General features: G+C 38.6%; 1 long non-coding RNA gene across 1 annotated transcript; it reads right to left on the bottom strand.

Annotated features, from left to right (window-relative positions):
• Positions 1-294: 294 nt before the first annotated feature.
• LOC140134017 (uncharacterized) lies at positions 295-13,631 on the bottom strand. The gene is made up of 4 exons (XR_011856026.1): positions 13,567-13,631; positions 2,469-2,532; positions 1,602-1,704; positions 295-679 (listed from the first exon to the last, which is right to left on the bottom strand). It is a non-coding gene; the product is annotated as an uncharacterized lncRNA (long non-coding RNA).
• Positions 13,632-13,927: the final 296 nt, after the last annotated feature.

Below are 13,927 nucleotides of genomic sequence, written 5' to 3' on the forward strand. Positions count from 1 at the left end.
CACTGTCCTGGGTTCTCATTAAAGTATGTGATTGTGATACATTATAATTGAAAACTGAACACATAGATTCAGTAAATAAATGTTCCAGAGCGATTGAGGTTTGCATTTTCTCAATTGCTTAGGAAAAGTATGAGTGGTGGATGAGTGGAAGTTGAGTCAATGGGGGCTTTTTAAATGACACTTTTCCATATATCTCTTATGAAGGGAAAACAATTATAAGCTTTGGATTGCATTCTCATGATGCATTTGCATTACAGACACTGTTAGTATACACTGAGTTTTAACACACAGCAATAGTCACCAAATTAAATGCCCAAATACCACAAACAGAATATTATTTCTCCATTTGTCCAAAAAACTACATTTTCCCTTTTCTAAGATGCAGTCCAGAAGGTGGGGAGCATTTGCAGTACAACTGTGATCTTGGCATCGGCACTGCATGTACCGTGTCGGCTTTGGAGGTGCACTGCTTACATCTAACTAACCAAAAGGTGTTCCCATGAGGTGTAAAGTGGCGCATGCGTGAGATCTCCAAATAGCCGGAGCCTGATGTTGGCAAGTGGAGGAAGCAGTGGGAAGTGCCAGATCCCAACAGGAGGTCGAATGGGCAGTGCAAACAATGGCCAGGAAGCAGGGTAGCTTTACGGCTTGATCGGGCTTCTCGCCTTCTTGACTGTATCTGAGGAAGAAATAAAATAATTTTTTTGGACATGCTGAAACATTAAAAGAAAAGACCTCCTATAGGCTTACAAAAAGTGGAATAAAGTACTGGTTGGGGGTATTAATGTAACTTTTCATCCAGAGCTGTTGACAGGAGACATGGACATGGACATCTACCACCAGGATGAAGGATTGTAAACTAAACACACTTACATGCTGGTGTGGTGTGGTGTGCCTGGAGCCCCTCAGAATCATTTGCATAATTTTTAAAACCTTTATTTCTTAAAAACAAGGGCATAAGAAGCTAGAAAAAGAGCAGATCCTGCCAGGGGGGCACACACCAGTATGTCAGTGTGTTTGGTTTACAATTCCTCATCCTGGTGGTAGATTTCCTTTAACCCAACAATCCTCCATACACCAACCCTCAGGCAAATTCCTATACTATATATCATAGTGCATATTCTATATCCATGCTGTACATATTCTATATCCATACTGTAGATATTTAGCTTAAAATGCAAATATATATAATTTTATATTTTTATTAAAAGTTCATGCAGAGTGTCCAATTGCATCAGCTGCTGCCACTGGGGAGGATGTGATCTACTGGTATAACAGGGGGATGTTTTGGGTACAGACATTATACAGTAATACAAAATAATTGCAAAAGTCAATTGTTCTTAAAGAACCCCTGATATGGCAGAAAAATGGAAATATTATTATAATCATTAACAATTTATAAAGTAGAAGTAGACATAGATGCACTGGTGCAGCTCAGGCTGACAGTATACAATACATCAATAGTTTTTGCTCATATACAATTGTGGTATATTTCCATCTAGATTTCCCGCACAATACATGGCATGTTAATCAGGCAGTAAATTGCTCACAGGTGATTCCATTCAGTTAAACAGCACTTCTTGTAAAGTCTAATCCTGTACCCAGATTTTTATGTGCTTGTTCTTCATTAGCCATCTGTTCAGGAATGTGATTTTCTGTGGTTTCTGAAAATTCCAGGTGCCAGACTCAGTAACATAGGTAAAGCTGGAATGAGAGGACTTGTTTATTATGATACTGAGGGCGACATCACAGTAAGGCATATATAAAGGATAAGCAGCTGTCTTAGCAGCATTGACATAGGTTAGATAGGTTTGGTTGGCTTACAAAACAGTACACAGTGTTACCAAAATGTATTTTAAGGGTGAATGTAATTTGTTTAAGAAATTGGCAGCCCCATAACATATAAAGAGAGATATAACACAAACCCCACATATTTGGTATCACCTCATCCGTAACAACCCATAGAATTATAGTAAATAATTATTGAATCCGCAAGATGAAAAAACTGTATGGTATCCCCGTAATCGGATTGACTCATAGAATAAAGATAACATGATTAGGCTATATGTTGGGCACCAAAAAAAAAAGTAAAACATCCAGTACAGAATTGATGCTTTTCTACTCCTGCTCTCAAAAAAAAGTTCCTACATTTTCAACAATAAGGGATACCAACCCAAAAATGGTAACACTGGAAAAAGCATCTCATCCCACAAAATAAATGCCGTCACATGGCCCCAATAACAGAAAAGCTAAAATGTTATATCCTGCAAAAGGGACCAATGAGAAAACTAAAATCCTGGCAGCTGCAGGGCGCTCCTTCTCTTCTGCGTCTCGATGTGCGCCCATAAAACAAGTCTCTGTACTTGGGAGAAATTGCTTAACAAATTGTAAGGTGGGTTTTCTCTTTTTATCTTTTGGAAATGTGTACATTTTAGGGCTAAATGAACGTATAACCGACAAAATTTTACCATTCTAAATTTCAACTCCGATTTGATGTAATTACCATGAAGATCTCAAGGGGTTAACAACTTCCTAAAAAGAATCAAAATAGTAAATTCAGAAAATACGGAAAATCAATATTCGATTTGTAAGCCGTGCAACATCAAAATAAATTATCCAGACAAAAATGATGAAAATGTAAAGTAGACATGTTATTCAGCAACTTATTTAGGTGGTAAATCTATCTGCCTAAAAACACAACGATTTCAAATTTCAAAATGGCAAATTTTTGCAAAAATTCATAATTTTTTCTTTTTTTGTAAATAAACGCAAAATTTACCTGCCAATATTTACTAATAAAATGAAGTACAACATTTGAGGAGAAAACAATCTCAGAATCGCTTTGATAAGTAACAGTGTTCAAAAGTTATAACCATATAAAGCGACGCATGTCAGAATCCAAAAAATGGGGCTGAGCCTTAAGCTACAAAATGTCTGCGTCCTTAAGGGGTTAACTGAGATCAGATGTTTATTATGCCCTAAAGCATAAAATCATGGTTTCGAATGAGGGTGTATTTCTCATAACTGTATGTTCACTGCATATTTGTAGGTTGGATATACACTGGGAGAGGTTATGGCTTCATCTTAGCTTAAATGACTTGTCTTTTCCAATTTCTATATTTATTACATTCATGTACATAAACTGAACAAAAACAAAATATAAATGTTATATCTATCAGAATAAGAAACATTAAAAAACAACAATTTTAATGTTTTTTGTTTATAAGAAGTAAATACTTAAAAGTTTAAAATTTTACTGACCAACAGAATAAAGCTAAATTTTTATTACGGTATATAGGAAGAAGCTCCAAAATGTAAAAACAAATATCAATAGCAGCTTTCACCAAAAGTTACATCGAATTTATCAGGAATACAATTACAAATAAATACATGAAAACAACTTTGCAAAAAAAAACAAACATTGATATGCCCACATTAAAGGGAACCTGCCATCAGGAGCCCTTTTTCTGCCCCCCCCCCCCCCCCCCCGATGTCCCCATAGAGAATAGTGTGCACATTGCCAAAGTGTTTCTATAATAAAACTGACTTTTTCCTATAAAAAAAGAAAAGTTAGATGAAAGTTTATCTTTCTGTATGCAGAGCTGTGTCCCTAGGCCCCTGGGAGTGGCCATTAAGGAGTGGTCTCCCCACCCTCGGGAAACCAATCCATCATGTGTCTTTTTCAAATTAAAATATTCCCTACTATTTGAATCTCCTATCCTTGTCCTATTTCCCAGATATGCAATTTATGAAGAATACAGTGGGTACGGAAAGTATTCAGACCCCTTTAAATTTTTCACACTTTGTTTTATTGCAGCCAATTCGTAACATCAAAAAGTAATTTTTTTTTTTGCTCATTAATGTATACTCTGCATCCTATCTTGACAGAAAACAACCAGAAATGTAGATATTTTTGCTAGTTTATTAAAGAAAACTAAAATATCACATTGCCATAAGTAGTTTTGCTATGATACTCAGCAAAGAGGTTGTCCGAGTCCGAGACCATAACAAAAAATACATTGGTGGCCAGGAGGGTGCTGCTTAAAAAAAATAAACATTTATTTACCTCTGCGGTCCCTCCCGGTGTCCCACGCTGCTGTCTCTCCTGTAATCACACAGGGCCACAGAAGCTGTGTTGTGTTTCTGGACGGCCAAGGTGGCCAGCCACACCCACCCTTCCCTATTCCTTGCGCTGTATAATGGGTGGGCGTGGCAGGCCAGCCGTAAGCATAAGCTATCCATGCCCCTGTTTGTTTATATAGGGGTTCAACTTTCAACTCTTTCTATGTTGGATATTTAAAAAAGAATGCAAATCTGACATTATTTTTTTTGAATAAAAAAATTCGGCCTTGATTGTCAATCCTACCATAAAAACTTTTTTCTTTATAGGGTTTGTTTTTTCTTTTTAAAAGAGCTTCATTTGAATAATGAAATACTTTTAGGGAAAAATAAAAACTTTTTACAACACCACCTTCCAAGCTCCATAACTTTTGCATTTCTTTGTCAATGTGTGAGGACTTATTTAGCGAAAAGACCTTTTAGATTTTATTTGTACATTCCAGGGGGTTCATAAAGTTTTTGGATTGCGATGAATAGATTTTTTTTGTGTTAAGGATGGTTAAAAATTGTCAACTTGGACATTGTTTTGTTTTTTGTTTTTATCATATGGGATACATACTATTATAGTCTTGCAGTCTGGGTTGGTATGGTGGAGGTATAAAATGTGTGATTTTTTTTAAAGGGACAGTATTTTTGTGTGTTGGTGAGTTTTTTTGCAATTCTTTTAGACTTTTTTTTCATAAAAACCTTTTTTTATGATTTTATATCACTTTGTCCCACAAGGAGACACTAACATGAGATAGTTTGATCTTTTACATAATGCATTGCACTACTTATGTATAGACGGCTGGCTGCCGTGCGACACTATCGGCACCACACGATTACAGCTGCAGGGTGCCCATGGGTGGCAGAGAGCTCACTCCCACTGCACCCTCTTAGGCACTGCAGTCCATGTTTGACCACACAAACGTAATAAGATTTTTTTCCGATCCCAGGTGTTTGTGCCAGGGCTAGGTCCTGCGATCTTCTTCTAGTGTGGAGATGTATATGTTGCAGGACACTTGGCAGCTTTATCATTATGCTCTGATAAAGTGACTGTACCAGTCAAAAAATTTACCTTTATGCCTCTTGTACAGCTTTAGGACTCTGTATCCCCGCATGTTTGTGCCTGTAGGCTACTTTAAAGTACGGAAGGTCCTACTTTATATGTCACATCAGTGATTCCAATGTCTAGGCAATAGTAGCAGTGGTGAACTGCTATTGTGCTCATATACAAACAAAACGTGTGTGCCTTTTAAGGTGGCTGCCATAAAACAGCTTTAGAAATGCCAGCGCTTATACTGGAAACCGCACTGATATATAAAGTATTTCTGCTTTCACCAATAATCAATAGGCTTCTGTGCAGTGGATGGCTGTCACTTTTCATGTAACTGACGGGGATACATTGGTCTTGACTTCCTTCTCTTTTAGTTTCACAATGGATTTATTGAATGAACTGCAGAACAACAAATGTAAATGCATTGCTCAAAGCTCAGCAGTGTACATAGAGCGGTACTGAAGTTCATTTGTTATGCAGGTACTACATCTCATAGACACTAGAAGTATAGGAATATATACCATAAATATGATCAAACATTAAACAAGAAGGCAGGGAAAGCACGCACTAAAAGAGGGTAACTGGGGGAAGATTCATTTTCATGGCTTTGCAATACAGAAACTGCTTTACTGAATATTGTATTGGACCTTGGTGGAGCAAGTAGCTGGGGTTAAAGGTAGTAGCCTAGGTCCAGGATATCCAGGGAGTTTAGAGGTGTTTAGTGTTTAAGAGTATGGTGTTAAATTTATCAGGTAACATTATCTTATAAAATTCGGTTATGACCTCGTAGTACTGGATAGTAGGAAGTCTCCATCAAGAGGTCACGTGAATTCTTAAAGTCATGAGAATAAACCGATGCAATTTAATAGGAGTATGGTGAAACTGTAGTGGATTCCAGTAGAAAGATTTCAGCAACCAGTTGTAGGTTGGTGTATAAGAACCACCACCAAAAATTAGGTCATCCGTACAGGACAGTAAAGACCATATGTCACCAAAGTATGTGATAGGGGATTCCAAGACCCCATGCGATCGCCACTGCTTGTGGCTTTCTCAGGGTTAAAGAGGACATAATTGTGTTCAGCTCAGTAAATAAACATAGGTGGACTCATAAGGGGAAGTAACCTTGACATGTACTGAGGAGATGGCATTGTAAAAGATGGCAGATCGCTCAGACACGAGGCTGCACATACTCAGTTCCCCAGTGGCCTTACAACCGCATAATCAGCGGTGCCGCACGCCATCTTTCACAGAGCCATCTCCTAAGCACATGTCAAGGTAAATACTACACCTTATGAGTCCACCTACTTTAATTTCTATCTAAACTGTACACCATTATATCCTCTTTACCCTGAGGAAACCACAAGCCAAACCTTTGCTCTGCTGACATATGGTCTCAATTGATATGCATGTTATTGCACTTTATTGTGTTCTTTATCACTGGAGCAGTGTGTGTCTTACGTGACTTGGGGTTTTTGGTATATTATACCAAACCCCTGTGGTCATACATGCTTTTTTGTGTGCTTTTAATTGCTTTAGGTGTACTTAATTAAGATTGATATTTTATTCATAACCTTGTTTGGGAGTAGTACATATACACAGTATTTATTCTGCTGTTCTATTTCAGATATTTATGGTGTGTGCCATAATTATGGGTATGATTGGATATAGCCAGTTTGATTCATGTTTTCCTTCAGGGCTTGATAGCCACTAAAGCACTGAGGTGGCAAATATGGTGTGATCCATAAAGAGTTCTTTAGATATTGCAGACTACCCTGAAGGAAGCATCAATCCAATTTGCAATGCCACAGTCCACTTTCCTTGCCATTGGTTAAGGGGTAGTTTCAGGCTTAGCTAAGACTCCCATATAATATATATTATATTATATTATATAAATGCAAAAAGGGTCCATAGTGGCATTGCTTATAAACAGTAAGTTTGGGTGCTAGCCAATAAGGCCACACATGGCTTTGCATAGATAAATTCAAAAAAATGGCAGCACTCCAGCGATTTCAAGTGAAAAAAAGGGACTTTGAAATAAAGTCCACCTTCTTTCAGTTGAAATCGCTTGAGTGCTGTCCTTTAAATATATATATATATATGAAATGGGGCCCTGTTCACTGCCCTGTGGAGGCGTAGTTGGAGAGCGGAGAGTGGTGTGAGACACTTAAGTTTCTTTTAAAGCAATTCACTCCAGAAAAAAATAAATGTGACTTGTATATAATGTTGCCGCTGCTACACTGCTGTGATGAATTATCATAAGTGGCCTACATACAAACAAATATGGTCAGCCCGATGCAGTCTGGAGAACTGGTTACAGGTGGTTGGGATTTGATTTCAAATGGTCTCAGTATGATGGATATATTATAGTCAGACAGAATAACCGATGACCTCAGACAAGTAGCAGTGCAGGACTTAGTACTACATGCTGATTCACTTGCTTACAGAAACATGCATATGCTTTTTATATAGTTTCTGAATCTCCCCTGTATTATGCAAGAGCAGAAAAGCTAATAGCACAGTGGGTAATCATGCCATTATCAGGTTACAATGTAGTAAAGCCTATTCAAACGATGATTACATATGTTAATGAGCGTTGTTATAATGCACTACACAGCACATTACCTTCATAAATATAATTGTTTATGCACTGTAATGAGGGGATAGAATGCCCCAAAACTAATGGCATTCATGGAATAGTTATTTATTGCTATAAAAGACTGCCATTAGACAAGAAAATCTTCGAATACCTCTTACTGTATGTGTTTTAAGTATTTTTTAAAAAGCTGCCACTCAGCTCTCCCTCCTTCTGACACAGAGAAGGAAAAGCTGTGAGACTTTACAGAGAATTCCATCTTAATGCTTCGCTCTACCTGCAGAAGCAGGAGGTGGGTTCATTTACAGAGTTTAATGAAGGTCATTAAGTTTTACCCCTCAGTCAGGGTTAATGCATTACCTGGCAACCAAAATCAGATCTCACATCAGAACCTTGGCTGCAAACCAAACTACTCAAACACAACCATCGTATGAAATGGCCCACTGGGAAGGTTAAAAAAAAAAGAGTTGAAATCAGCATAAATGTAATCTTAGTTGTGACTATCTATTCACGCATAACTAGAACAAGCCTGTAATGTTAATAAATGGTTGCATGGATTCCTTACTGAAAAAAATCATTGCATCAATTAACGGGGTTGGCCTCTTCTAGAATACATTAACAGTATAAAACCCTTAATCGAGTCTCCCGTACACTACCTCTAATACAGTTTACCACATGTAGCTGTGGGTTCTGGTGGATGGAGAGGAGTGCCAAAGACATCCTTGTACCCCAACAACCATGAATATGATTATAGTTATCCAGGATGGGGTGTGGAGACAGTAATGAGTGCACAGTCCCCTCCATCCACTATAATGTCCCTGGAAGTCCAGAGTCCTACTGCCAGGAGGTCACTGGACACCCGACTAATGGCAGAAGATCTTATACTTACCCTGTTAAAGTATTATATATGTTGCCAATCCCTTTAACAATTCATCCGAAGGATTGGTTAACAATATCAGAATGATGAGGATCCAACACTCTATTTTTATCATGAAGTATGAAAGAGAGGACAAGGAATAAATCACTAATGGTGTGACAATATATGGGTCAGAATATGAATGACAGGTTGATAGGTGCTCGCTGTTTGTGGTTGTGCTCTGATGTAGGCACAACTTTACTGAGAGCTTTTTCGTCAAATATCATCTGGCGCTGCCCCCGGACTATGAAGATCAACTGTTAATCAGTAGCCACACTGAACAGGATCATTGGGGTAGAGAATCAAAAGGTGGTCTGATTGTTTGGCATACTCATATATAATGAACGGACATGGATGGTGGAGAAATAATGAATATTCAATGCTGGTTTATTGGGAGTCTTTAAGACTACTACACAAAAGAATTACTCCAAATAACGTGACATTCGTCCAAATTAGTTTCATATGAAGGCGGTTCAATAAGTACCCGTGACGACAGGGTGCGTTCCTGAGAGAAGTTAGTGTTATCATCATGTGCTGCCATCTATCAAACGACGGCAAAACAAATTGCAGACTGATTGATAGGTTCGTTTGAATTTGCAACCATTTGAGTAAGACGTGTTTCGTGTGATTTTCGCTAAGATGGAAAAGGAGCAGTATCGTTCTGTAATTCACTTTTGTTTTTGGATGGGAAAAAATGCAGCTAAAAGCAAAGTTGGATGCTGTTTATAGGGACACTTCGCTCTCTATGACCACAGTTAGACCAGGACACCCAGCAGACGTGGTTACCGAGGAAATCATTCAAAAAGTCCACAACATGATACTCACTGTTCAACGAACGAAGGTGTGCGAAGTAGCAGAAGTCGTAGGTGAGTCAACTGGAACGGCAATTACCCGTATAAACTCGAGTATAAGCCGACCCAAGTATAAGCTCGGCGCCTAATTTTACCACAAAAACCTGGTAAAACCTATATTTTTTTTACCCAAGTATAACCCGAATTTGAGTTTTCAGCACATTTTTTTATGTTGAAAAACTAGGCTTATACTCGAGTATATATGGTAATATTGATACATGGTTGCCGCAATTTCTCACGGTGGACAACAGGTGGATGCGTCTGTTTACTTCAAAACAGTGTTTGAAGCAATTTAACCCCTTAACGCCTAAGACACTTTTCACCTTCCTGATACGGCCCATTTTTTCCAATCTGCCCTGTGTCACTATAAATGGTTATAACTTTGAAACGCTTTAACATATCCAAGTGATTTTGAAATTATTTTCTCGTGACACTTTGTACTTCATGTTAGTTGAAAAATTTTGGTGGTATGTTTTGCATTTATTTATGAGAAAATCAGATATTTGGTGAAAATTTGGAAAAATTCGCAATTTTCAAACTTCAAAATGTTCTACCTTTTCCGCACATAGTCATAACCGCAAAAAAACTTAATAACTAACATTCACCGAATGTCTTCTTTATGTGGATATGGTTTTTTATGCATACTCTTATTTTTTTAGGACGTTATGGGGCTTTGAATGTTAGGTGCGCTTTTTCACATTTTCATTAAAAAACGCAAAATCCTGCTATTAAGGGACCTTCTCAGGTTTCAAGTCACTTTGAGAGGCCTAAATAAAAGTCAAACCCCATAAATTACCCCATTATAGAAACTACACCCCTCAACGTACGTAAAACAACTTTTATGAAGTTTGTTAACACTTTAATTGTTTTACAGGGGTTAAAAAAATTCGGATGCAATTTTGAAAGTAAATTTTTTTTGGCTAAATGAATGTGTATTTCAAAAAATGTACAAATTCTCAGTGGATAAAATACTAAAACGCTCCACAAAATTTGATACCTAATCCCTCTCGTGTATAACAATACCCCATATGTGGTGGTAAACTGCTGTATGGGCACACGCCAGGGCATCGAAGGGAAGCTGCGCCATTCAGAGAAGATTATTCATTGTCACTTTATAATGGCTATGTTTATTTTTTTGCCAATTCGGACATAAAAGGGCTTATTTTTTGCGACATGAGATGCACTTTACAAATATTTCATTTTAGTGGGTCATTAGCTTATTTATGAGATTTTAATAACTTTTGAATATATGGGTGAAAAGAAAATGTCAATTTTGGTTTCCTTTCTTTTAGCATTTTTTGGGGGTCGAGCACCGTACACTAAAAATACTATATTATCTTTATTGTATAGATCACTACTGTTATGGTTATACCTCATTTATATAGTTTTTCATTATTTTTACAATTTTACTGGAAAAAAACTAATATAGAGGAAATCTCATTTGTTTTTGCATCGCCATCTTTTCAGAGACGTAACTTCAATATTTTTTTGTTGACGGAGCTCATTTGGGGCTTATTTTTTACGTGTTGAGTTGTCCTTTGCAGTGGTACCATTTTGGCGCACATAACTTTTTTTGATCACTTTTTAGAACATTTTTGTCCAATGCTGAGTTATTGTACGGATTGTTACGGACGCGGCGATACCAAATATGTGTTTTTTTTGGTGATTTAGTGTTTTTTTTTTTACTTTATTACATGTGTATTGGGCAGTGATTTTCAACCAGTGTTCCGCGAAACATGGTTGGGTGTGCCGCGGGGAAAGTTCCCCAAACTATGTTGCTCCCTGTGTTTTGTTTCCCGGCAATACGCAGCGATGCGCAGTCACGGCTTCTTACAATGTAGACGTGTACAATAACACATGCGCAAGTTTGAACCTCGCACGACAAAATTACGTCACCGAGGCCGACGCATCATCCTGAGAGCGGAGAGACTCTCGCATTTGCCCACCGCCAAGGTAATGCCCACCAATATAACAATGAGAAATGTAAAATGAGAAATACTATAGTCATGAGGCTGGAGTACTACAAGTACCAGCTCATATGCTGAGTATATGAGCTGACACTTGTACTCTGGCCTCATGGCCATAGTACTTCTCATTGTACCCCTTTATTTTGCAGTATATGAGTCACATAATAATCAGCACCATATACTAAAAACAGGGAGAAACTGAGAACTGTTGAGCTTCGTGTTGAGCTTCGTGTGTGTCGTGTGTGTGTGTCCACCATTCCTGCCAGGATATCCCTTTTGTGTTTATCGAAACAGGCCCAGGTTTCACAATGAGTGAGTAAAATAAATTTAGAATCTATATTATTAACTATATGTATAACTATATATGTCATTTTGTGCTATTTTGGTTGGTGGTGTGCCCCAGGATTTTTGAAGTATAAAAAGTGTGCCACGGCTCAAAAAAGGTTGAAAATCACTGGTATAGGGAATGCTTAGATTTCATGTGATTAGATACATACATGGGGTAAATTTTGCAAATGTAAAGGGTAAAAGACCTTAGATGACATCATCCCCATCATGTGCACCATTTAAAAAAATTTAACAACCAGAGCTTTTACATGTCTGTAGTTGAATATTGAGTATTTAAAGAGACACAGAACTGTCAGTCAGAATAAGGGAGTGTGGTTAACTGGTAGCCAGGGAGCCATATCTTGAATGAAAGACTTAAGTATGCTAATATGCATTTCAGTAAATAAGGTCCACTGCCTCACTGGCAGCTAATTTTAAGTGACATGGAGAGTACCTGTAATTCTTTACCAGCAGGTATTGTTGGTTTGGGGGGAAAATTCTGGTGATAGGTCTACTTTAAAGGGAACCTAAAACCATGGATCTACCTATAAAGGTAGAGCGGGTGATAGGTGCATCTATAGGACGTGAGGATAGCCCTTTTAAGGGCTAATCCTCACATCCACGCAATCTTTTACTAACTTTAAATTCCCTAATATGTAAATTTTCTAAAGAGGCTACTGGGGCATGGAGTAGCCGGAGCTGAGGCTCCACAGCACGGCTACTCCACGCCCCAGTAGCCTCTTTGATCCTCCTACCAGAAATGTTTGACGCACAGCTCCTCGTAGCTGCGCGCCCTTGTCCGTGAAATCTGTCGTCTGCACATGCGCAGAGCAGTAGGCCCACGCAGCGGCTGCATGCTCCCGGAATCATGTGTCTGCAGTGCTTGTCCCTGCCCACCACACAGAACACAGCGTACTCAGCCCATTACAGAGGAGTCTCTTCTCTGACACCATCCGAAGCTGATTGGATGGTGTCAGAGGATTCTAGCTGATAGTCAAACCCCCCCCCCTCCCCCCATGCTGCAGCTCCTTCTTTCTGACCATATAGCCCTCAGACTCATCAGATTCCGGGGCTCCTATCTCTGGAATGGAGTGGGCTAGGAGGAAAATTCCAAGTGCCCCAGAATCAGGATGCTGCTGGTATGTTCAGTTTGAGAATTCTGGGGTGGTGAAAGGTCCTCTTTAAAACACAATAAAACCTATATAAATTTGGCATCCCCACTATGGTATTGACCCAAGAATAAAGGCTTTGAGGCACACAGTGAAAGCTCAAAAAAAATTGAGCCCATGGAGCAAATGCGGTTTTTCACCAATTTGGAATTTTTTTTCCACACAAATTTAATCCCTTCCTACACTATTATATAACTGTCATCATGGTGTGGTTAGAGAAGAATGGAGAGGGGTGTTGTTAACTGGAGCAATCAAACCTGTACTGTACAACTGATGCACAAGGGTCCTGCTTTATTGCTTCGTCAGAGGTTGGTTGCTATCATGTAGTATTGCAGTATATTGTATCATTGGTCAAATTCCCTTAGAGGTATATTCCGGGAATATGAACATCTGATACAAAAACCCATAATGATATAAATAAATGAATGTAACAAAACTCCATGTCATTAGTCACAAAATGGAGCTTAATTAGTTTGATTTTATGGTTCACAAAATTTTATGGCCTCTCTAAAGTATAAAGAGTTATCACCAAGATGCCTGCCACTGGAAACTACAAGTCCCCCTTTAGTTCTCAGTAACTCCTCCTACCTCTTAAGCTTTGCTCCCAGTGATGATCTAACAGGTTTTCTTGCTGTTACCATAGCAATGATGTGTTACTGCCGTCACCACAACACTGGCCATACTGGATGCACTGCAACCAACCGACTAAAGCCAAACTTAGTGGTGATCACATGACCTGCCCAGGCAGGTGCAGGACATGTGATGTGGACACGTGACCAGCGGCCATCTTCTGTCCTGTGTCTTCTCCGCACCGAGGAAATTAAAGGACTGATTAAAGGGCCAGTAGCACATTCATTCTTCATTATAGTCTATGTCCACAGCATGGGAGAAAAATTTTAAACAACAACTAATTACATATAAGCTTGTGTTTTAAGGACCCATTTGTGTA

Source organism: Engystomops pustulosus, chromosome 5 (assembly GCF_040894005.1).
Source record: "Engystomops pustulosus chromosome 5, aEngPut4.maternal, whole genome shotgun sequence".
Taxonomy (NCBI): domain Eukaryota; kingdom Metazoa; phylum Chordata; class Amphibia; order Anura; family Leptodactylidae; genus Engystomops; species Engystomops pustulosus.